At 35.0% G+C, this 10,102-nt stretch overlaps 1 long non-coding RNA gene across 1 annotated transcript; it reads right to left on the bottom strand.

Annotated features, from left to right (window-relative positions):
• Positions 1 to 521: 521 nt before the first annotated feature.
• LOC131423531 (uncharacterized) lies at positions 522 to 10,096 on the bottom strand. Its single transcript, XR_009225228.1, has 2 exons — positions 2,504 to 10,096; positions 522 to 1,584 (listed from the first exon to the last, which is right to left on the bottom strand). It is a non-coding gene; the product is annotated as an uncharacterized LOC131423531 (long non-coding RNA).
• Positions 10,097 to 10,102: the final 6 nt, after the last annotated feature.

Raw genomic sequence — 10,102 nt, 5'->3', positions numbered from 1 at the left:
TTTCATTTCACGCCAGTCAGAATGGCAGTTATCAAGAATACAGACAATATAACTGTTGGCGGGGATGTGGGGGAAAAGGCACACTCATACATTGCTGGTGGGACTGCAAATTGGCACAACCAATCTGGAAATCAGTATGGAGATTCCCTAGAAAACTTGGAATGGAACCACCGTTCAACCCAGCTATCCCACTCCTTGGTCTATACACAAAGGACTTAAAATCAGCATACTATAGTAGTGTAGCCACTTCAATGTTCATAGCAGTTCAATTCACAATAGCTAAACTGTGGAAGCAACCTAGATGCCCTTTAATTGATGAATGGATAAAGAAACTGTGGTATGTATACACAATGGAATATTACTCAGCATTAAAAAAGAATAAAACTATAGCATTTGCAGGTAAATGGATTGATATCATACTAAGTGAAATAAGCCAATCATAGAAAACCAAAGGCTGACAAGGGGATGCTAATACATAACAGGGGGGAGGGCATAGGAAAAATGAAGGAACTTTGGGCAAAGGGGAGGGAGGGGGAGGGAGGCTGCATGTGGGCAAAAAAGATGGTGGAATGAGATGGACATCATTACCCTAGGTACATGTATGATTGCAAATATGGTGAGATGCTATATCATGTACGACCAGAGAAATGAAAAGTTGTGCTGCAATTATGTACAATAAATCAAAATGCACTCTGCTGTCATGTATACCTAATTAAAATAAATAAACTAATTAATAGAAATAGAAATAGAGAACTTCTAAGGTTCTTCAGGCCAGATATGATGGTACATACCTGGAATCCTAGCAACTCAAGATGCTGAGGCAGGAAAATTGCAAGTTAGAGGCCAATCTGAACAATTTCATGAGATCCTGTATCAATATTCAAAAAATAAAGGGCTTGGGATTCAGCTCAGTGGCAGAACACTTTCTTGGCATTTTTGAGGGCATTAGTTCAACTTGAGTACCACAAAAAGAAAATAAAATCATTCAGCTTTAATAGTCTGAGAATAGCTTACTTCTAAAAATAACTAATACATTTCAATAAGAGACTCATGGAGCCAAACTCCCATGTGTGATATGTGTTAAATGAAGCATTATACACTGTTTTGATGTCATCAAAGGACACACTTTCAGGAATTGGTGGGCTTTTTGCTTTCCTCCAATTAAACCACAAAGGTTTTCACTAAATCCATCCATGTCTGGGGGTACTTCTGCTCCTGTTTCACTTAAATGCTTATTTGGGGGTATCAAATGGTGGGAACCTTTTTCCTGCCTATTCCAAAGTCTGAAAGCATCAAGAGTACCAGAAAAGGTGACTCTGGATACTTTTGCCCCTGGAAAGACTGTCCTTTGTTACTTATCAGGTATCTTATTAGTATCTCCTTTCTTTCCTTCTCCTTCTCAAAACAAAATTAAACAGCCCTGCTGTCAGGAAGGAATCTGATGAGTTCATTCACCACTCAGCATAATGCTTACCAAGAAAAGACTAGGTGGCGATTACTAGGTGGATTCATCTCCACTGTCTCCTAGCTGTATTGGGGAATCAACTGTTCTGTCAAGAGGAGTTATGGCTGAGGCACACTGTGCTGGAAAATGGACAGAAAACATTAAAAATATTAGGTGATTGTTCTTTCTGCTTCATGGTGCTATGTCCTGAGTCACTTTCCTCCACCACTCTTCTGCCATGATGTTCTGCCTCAACTCAGGCCCAGAGCGATGCAGCTGGCCATCTATGGACTGAGACTTCTGAAATCATACTTTTCTTGGCCCAAAACAACTTGAAACCTGTATATGTGAATATTATCATGTTGTGCATGTTCATAACCCCTAAAATAAACAATAGACTCAAGAGAGATGGCAAATGCATCCATCCAGCATATCATTTTTAAAAATTCCCTTTATTATAATAATGTAATGTGCACAAATATATCTTCTATTATCTATCTATATATCTATCTACCATCAGCTCTCCATATCTCCCACTTTTGATAGTCCAAAAGAGCAATTCAATGAGATTTTTGTTGCTTTAAAATAATATTGTGATTTCCTCAGGAGAAACACTTCTTTGTTTCCAGAGATCAAGGGTACCTCCTTTCTTCAACCTAGTACTTTCTTTGTAACTCAATCCCTGCATTAGCTGATGAACACAAGAAGAGGAGAGCTATCATGGTCTGTCAGATGAATGCTGGCATACTGGCTTTATCTCATCATTTCAGGGATCCCCTCTTTTTCCCATTCTCTCCTTTCTGTTTGACTATGAAAACATATGAATCAATCAAAGAAATTTATCAAATTTTATAGCATTCTCTTTCCTTTCCTGTTCATATACATGGCAAATATGGAATACGTAGATGCCTTGCAATTTGGGGCAACATTTTTATATTTATATTTATTTTCTCACTTCTTTCATATTAAAGCAGAGTTAGGAAATATCCCATATGGAAAAGCCGTGACATAAATGGTCTTGACCATCTACATTCTAATCCAGACATAAATAAAATTTACCTCCTGTTTCCTTTGTGTGTTCTTTTTATTTGTAATAATATCCATTCCTTGTTTGTATAGGAATTTCCAAGATTTGACTCTTATGACTGAAAAGGGTGAAACAGTCTTAGTCTTAAGGCATTGTCATAGTTATCTAAAAATATAGCAGTATTTAGGCATTCTTGCATCTTCTATCCTGATACCATCACAAATCCCCCTTCCTATATTCATTCCAAATAATGGACTACATGAGTGAATGATACATCTGTCTGCACTAAAAGTTCATGAACAAAGAAAGAGGATTGTGCTACATGATCATTTGTCCATCTCTTTAGAAACAATCAGAACTAACTGCCTCCACTTTTTAATAATTAATGTATGTAAGTAACATTTATTTCTTTAGAGCTCTGTGAGTTCTGAAAAAGATTGTAATAATATGCAACACTGCAAAAAAAGATGAAGAACAACCCTCCCAAATTCCTCTCTGCTTCTATCTGGTCTAATCATCCTCCACCTCTAGTCCCTGGCAATGATAGATTTGATTTCTGAACCTATGATTTTGTATTTGCATAAAAGTCATATAAATTGGAATCATAATTAAAATTCAGCCTTTTGTGTTTGCTTTCTTTCACACATTTCACACTTAGTGTTACACATATTGCTTTGTCTTTCTCTATTGCTGATTAATATTCCATTGTATAGTATAATACAGATGGTTCATGTATTCTCAATTTAAAATATATTTGGGAGTAGTTTCCACTTTTTGAACTTAAAAACATAGCTTATATCAATTTCCATTGGCAGGATTTTGTGTGAACATAGACTTAGTTTTCTCAAAGTAGACAGAGAAGCATGAAATTGAAGCTTATTGCATGAAACATGTAACATGCTGTTCTGAATCTATGTCATAAATTATTAGTTTCATTTGAAAATTTCTGCCATTCTATTAAGTATTAGAATATCTGATTGTGGTTTTATGTCTAATGATGTTGAAGACATTGTCAGGTGTGGGTTTCTGTATAACTTATTTGGTAAACTGTCTTGAGATTTTATATCAGTTTTCTTTTTACTGTGAATTCCCTTGTTTATGATCATTGATAAGTCTTTTGGAAGACCTGTGATTTGCAAATACTTTCCCCCAATTTTAAGATTTGTTTTTGATACTATTAATAGTATGTTATACAAAACAGAAGCTTTTATTTCAATAAAGTTCAATTTATAACTTGAAAAATAGATTTTAGATGATTTTTAGGCTTGCTTCTGGAAATCCCTGACATAGAAGGTCAAGGAATTAAATACTGGAGTTGGATTTATACTAGAGCTGACTGTTTTTATGGCCAATACAACATTTATTGGTATGTTAAGATAAAGTTAATCAAGTCTTGGGCTTCATGGTGGGGAAGCAAATATTACTTCTTGAGAATTAGAGAAGGATTCTTCTCAGAACACTGTAGCACACACATATGCACAATCATTTAGTTTTCTTTACATTTCTGGAGTTTATTGAAAGTTCAAGTACTAGTCATTGAACATCTGGGTTCTTAGGAAAACCTGAACACCATTCTGAAGCTGTCACATTTTGGGGGATGCACTAGGCAAGCATTTTTTTTGTTTTTAAACAATTTCCCACACAGCAGAAGTATAATTTTCATTCTTTACCTAACTCTGACTAATCAGGGCAATTTCCCAACTTATTTCCCCAGACTTCATTTTCATATTTAAAATTGGGTTATCACATAATTTTGGGGTGAAAAGATGAATTGTTTTAGCTAAGATTTGTAATTTATTATTATTAATGTGTATTTCAGTCTTTTTTGTGGGAGGGTACTGGGGATTGAACTCAGGGGAACTCAATCACTAAGCCACATCCCCAGCCCTATTTTGTATTTTATTTAGAGACAGGGTCTTACTGAGTTGCTTAGTGCCTTGCTTTTGCTGAGCCTGGCTTTGAACTTGTGATTCTCCTGTCTCAGCCTCCCAAGCCACTAGGATTACAGTTGTGTAACATCACATCCAGCTGATGTGTATCTTTCAGCCTGTTCTCAGTTTAATTAATGACCATAAAGAGGGTGGCATTGGTGCCTGGCTCTGCGGACAATTTGTAATACCCCTAGGTCACTGTTTCAGAAAGCATAATAGGTTTATGGTTTAGAATATTTCACAAAGATTACAAAGAAAGGATCATCACATGATTACTGATTATTTTAAGGCCATCATTCAGCATTTGGTGTAGCAGATTTAGAGACAGTGGTGAAAGCTGAAAAGGTGCAGGATAACCACTAAGCAGCAGCTTAATGTCATGGAAAAAAACAACTAAAGTTCAAATCCTGGCTCTGCCCCTTTGTTTCTATGTGAACTTGGCCAGTCATTCAACCTTTCTTAATCTCAGTACCTTCCTTTATAAAGTGGGGATATTAAAGCTACCTTGAAACAGTGTGGAGAAGATTAGACTTAATCAGTGGTTCTCAATTAGAGCAATTTTGTCCCCCAGGGGAAATCTGACAATGTCTGCAAATAATTATATCACTACCTGGGGAGACGGAGTTACTGGCAGAAGCCAAGGATGATACTAAAATGGATTTAGTAATGGTACAATGCATAGAACAGTCTCCTAACCCTACCCCAAGAAAGAATTGTCAGGTATAAAATGTCCTTAGTGCTGAGATTGAAGAACCCTGAATTTAATTCATTCAAAGTGACTAGAATAATGCATGGCAGAAATAAAGAAAGGTCACTGTAATCCCCAAATTCATCTATTATGTCCCTAGTCCCTCAAAATATAACTGTATTAGGAGATAAGAATTGACTAAGTTAAAATGAGACCTTTATATGATTGGATTCCTAAGAAGAGCCTAGACAAAGGCACTTTGGCACTTGAGTATAAAGGAAAGACTATGTGAGAATATAGCTAAAAGCTAGTCACCTAGAAGCCAAAAGACAAACCTCAAAAGAAACCAAACCTGTCAACACCATGATCTTGAAATTCTAGCTTCCAAAACTGTGAGAAAAATTATTTGGTTTAAGCTACCCAATCTATATTTTCTCATGGCAACTCTAACAAACTATTATAGTAGTGGCTATTATTATTATCATTATTATAAAGGAACTGTTTGATTTTGAAAAACATTATCAGAAAACTCGGAGCAAATATACCAAATCTTTATTGGTATTCTAAAAGCCTAAAGCCCTGTTAGAAAAAGAGTAATTTGAGATAGTAAAAGCAAATTGAAAAACAACAATGCTCAGCCCATGGATATGGCAAAGTTCAGTGTTCATAGAAATAAGAAATGGTAAGAATGTACTCAAACAGAATTTGCATGGATAATGCTCTTGATTACTTATTATATTACTTAGGTTCCAACTTCCCCACCTTCTGACACTGTGAACTTTCTAGGTGTCTGCTCAAGTTACAGATTCCTAAATGAGATCTATATCAGGCACAAAGACAGCAAATGAATATTCTTATTAGAAGTTGATTTTCTGATTCCAAGTATCATGCAGAACTTCAATCATGAGGTGCCTGGCTAGCAAGAGGATTCTTTGTGCCATGCTCTTCAATAGCACCCCACCAAACACAGACCTCTTCGAGCTCTTACTTCTAGCTCATACCCTTATCTGAAATCCTAAGGTCTCAATTTTGATGAGAAGCAGCAAGAAAAAAAAAAAAAAAAAAAGATAAAAAGTGTTTTTTTCTGAAGCTTAGAGCTTATCTGACTGATGTTTTTCTAAACATTTGTTCCCAGGCCTTCCCTTGATTTTTTTCCTTCCAAGAGCAAGTTAATCTTGGACAGCAGACATAAGGGGAGACACTGTCAAAACAATTAGTGAATATTAGGTGATGTTTTATATAAGGATTAGGCATTACTGCTGTCACCAATTGCTTGCATTCAATTAGAAGGAAATGATAATTATGTTAATCCACAGTTTAAGAGAAGAACACTGTGTAGGTATCACTTCCATTTTACTAAAGACAATGAATAGAGACCACTAAGGACAATAATAAGGTTAGCCTCATATCAATTTAAGAGAATTTTGAATGGCATTGCCTTTGGAAGGAATTTTTTTTGGTAGGAACATTCATTTTTTTTTTTAATTTTTTATTGTGGGTTGTTCAAAACATTACAAATTTCTTGACATATCATATTCCACACTTTGATTCAAGTGGGTTATGAACTCCCACCTTCACCCCATACACAGATTGAAAATTACACGAGGTACTACTTTGTTACACAGTAGGCTGGTCAAATTTCAGCCGTAAGTACATTCCTCCAGATGTCCTGTGTAGAGAGTCAGAAGGTTGGATTATTTTAATTCAGAGTTGTTCATAAATCTAATACCCTTAGTTTTCTAGTGCAGAATATGAGGGCTAGAACAGTGAGGTGATGCACCAACTACAAACAAGTAGTCAGTTGTGCAAGAAACCTTTAGATGCAAATACTTGAGAACATGGCTCTTTGCATTCTACTACTGCCCTGGAAGGTTAGTCAAGGTACATATAGATATGTATATAGAATTACACATCTCTTCTAGAACATTTATTATTTCTTTGTTTTCTTTGTCCTAATAACACCTGCCTGTCTTTTGGACATACATCTTCCTCTCCTCCCTTACCCCAATTTTTATTATACTCATGAGGACTGGAAAATAGTATTTTTTTTTTTTTTTTTTTTTTGGTGGTGGTGCTGGGGATTAAACCCAGGGCTTCATACAAGCTAAGTATGCACTTTACCACTGAGCTACAACCCCAGCCCCCCCCAAATTTTTTAATACAGAATAAATCCATACTACAGACTACTATCCAGATTTTACTATTTAAAATTAAGATAATGAGGTTTAGATTTTTAAAAAATCAAGAAATTCTCAAATTTTTTTTAAAGAAAAAAATATTTTATTTTTTGGTTTTTTATTACAGAAAAAGAAATTATTACTGGAAAAAAATAATATAGTGTTAAAGTATAATAAGATTTTTAACAGAGGAAGAAAGATGGTAGAATTTGATTCCAGAACTTAACAGAAGGTGAAACTATGAAGATAAAAAATGAAAAATTGTGGTATATATGTGTATTAAGAATTGTAATGCAAAAAAGTACGTGTATAAAGACATAAATTGGTGTGAATATACTTTATATACAGAGATACCAAAATTTGTGCTCTATATGTGTAATAAGAATTGTAATGCATTCCACTGTTGTCCTGTATTTATTAAAAAATAAGATCAATAAAAGAAAAAAAAATATGAAATTGAACAAGAAAAAAATTAACCTAAAGATTTTGTTTCACACAAATTATTGTCCAAGATAGAGCTTGTCTGATTATTATTTACAATCTTGGGCAAGGCAATTAGTCTCTCTAAACTTCAGTGCCTTCAACTCTTAAGTGAGGAAGTGATCATTAACATATTGTGTTATTGTAAAAATTGGTGAAAATGTATATAAATTGCCTAGCATGTAGTGCCATTGATTAGTGAGGTCAATTGCAAATACAGCCCCTCTTTGCACCTTTGCAAGGTCAGTACAAGCTCCTCCATGAAATCATGGAGTCTAATTCCCTACCTGATAAATTGAGCCAATTTTGTTACTTGTTATAGGCTAATAGTCTACCAGTTCTAAGTCAAGCCACTCTTGTGACCACATATAAACATATCTGGACAAACCAACTAGAAGGTGGGAGAAATGCAGCCTAGTCTCACAGTCATTCTGACAATCAGAGAGCTCCTAGAAGCAGACATGCTGAACTGACATGCACGTGACAGCACAGAGGGCCCAGCCAAGACCCAGAACTGTAAGATGAAAACACCCTAAATTTCCATCCCACAGAAATATAAACTAAGTTAATGAATATTGTTTTAATATCCATTTTAAGTTTTGGAATCATTGGTTATGCAACAATAAACTGATATAAGTAATATTTCTATTAATGCTTTAATTATAAAAGAATTTTTTAAGGTTAAACAATCCTAGGTGTCATAATTTGCCTAAGAACACAAATGATATCTTCAGAATTTTCTTTTCCAGAATACATAAGCATCCTTAACCAAAATTTTTAATTTGACTCTGAAAATAATGGCCTTGTCCAAAAGGTCAGGAAATAGCTCTAGTTCATGAACATAGCAAAGAAAAAAATACAAATGATAGCAAAATAGAATGGAAGTTAATGTTGTATCTTGCAAAAATATCTTTCAAAAGACTTTAGGAAGAATTTGAAGGATTAGGGGAAATCACTAGAAAAATTTGGCAACAGACTGTAGCTTTGGGTTATTAATTACGTAGTCAGTCTCTCCCTGGTCTCTAGCCCTTCTTCAGAGTTACTCTTTCCCCTTGCAACATTTTTTCCAAGGGCAGTCTATAGTATATTATACTCTTTGCCCTTCTCCAGAAAACAAATCAGCCTCAGGCCATTTATGGTCCCCAAAATGTTTTGTTTTGTCCTAGGATCAAAAACAAGTCAATTTATCTCATCAAACACTGACCTCTGCATCTACAGATGAGTCCAGACAGAATACAGCTCAGCCCCTGTCTCAGACTTTGGGTACAGGAGGAAGCTGTGCTGTGGTCCCCATGCCAGATGCCTGTCTAATAGGTAAACTGGGTATGGTTTGCAAACAGAGATGGAGACTCTTGAAAGCAGTTTGCTTTGGCTCTTGCTGGGAAGCAAGGGTCTGGGCATCACAGAGAACTAGAAAATCAGGTCACATGTGATGGGAAGTTGAACAGAGGCAACTGTTGCTTTTTATATCTGTGTTTATAGATTTTTTCCCCTGTACAGACAGTTTTCAAGAGCAGCAGGAATGAGAAAGTTTGGCAGAAGAGAAAGTTTCTCTATTTCTTTTCAGCAAATTGCTCTTGGATTCATCTTTGGCTGGATGCTAAACTAAGGACACCTGCCAATTTCACCTTAGGTTTTGATAAAATAATTAAGTTATGAAAGAGAACGTAACATTACATATTGTATAAACTCAAATCCATGTAATTCACATGAGGGATTAAAGGGAACATTCTTCCTCCCATAGGTTGTGAGGATTTCACTACAAATTAAATTACATTTAGTTTGAGGGACCAAATTCTAAAAATAAATCTGAAAATTTAAACATTTAATACACTGATGGATCTTAAATAGCCTAATGTCTTAGAGATTAAGGAACCAGATAGTTAAGGGTCCAGATAGTTAAAGATGACAAAGTACTTTCCCCTTAAAAAGCAGACAGAGATCTGGGGTTAGTCAAAGTTCATTATGCAAATGGGAACATGGTGTCTAAATTTTTTAATTATTTTTTATAAAAATTGGCAAATGCATTCTCTAACTTATAGCAATTATATACATATTTTCTCCCTTCGCCATATTTTCATTTCTACCAACTTCTAAATATATTTTGAGATCTCAACATCTAATTCTAAGTTAACTAACAGTTACTGCAGAAACCAACTCTCTACCTCACAATGTGAATTTTACACACATTTGTGTCTAAGTTAAAATAATTCTTTCCTCACAAAGTTAAGTTTCTTAAATTATTAAAAATATAATACACTTAAGTTTTTTAAGGTCTTAGCATTTCCTTAAAAAACTACAGAAGACTATGTATGGTAATTTTCTTCCAAACTCATAGATGAGCACAAAATGTTT

The sequence above is a fragment of the Marmota monax genome, unplaced genomic scaffold, assembly GCF_021218885.2.
Source record: "Marmota monax isolate L192 unplaced genomic scaffold, Marmota_monax_Labrador192_F-V1.1 WCK01_AAM20220418_F8-fsc02713, whole genome shotgun sequence".
Taxonomy (NCBI): Eukaryota; Metazoa; Chordata; class Mammalia; order Rodentia; family Sciuridae; genus Marmota; species Marmota monax.
Note: the sequence above shows the minus strand (reverse complement) of the source record. Positions and strands in the feature narration are given on the sequence as shown.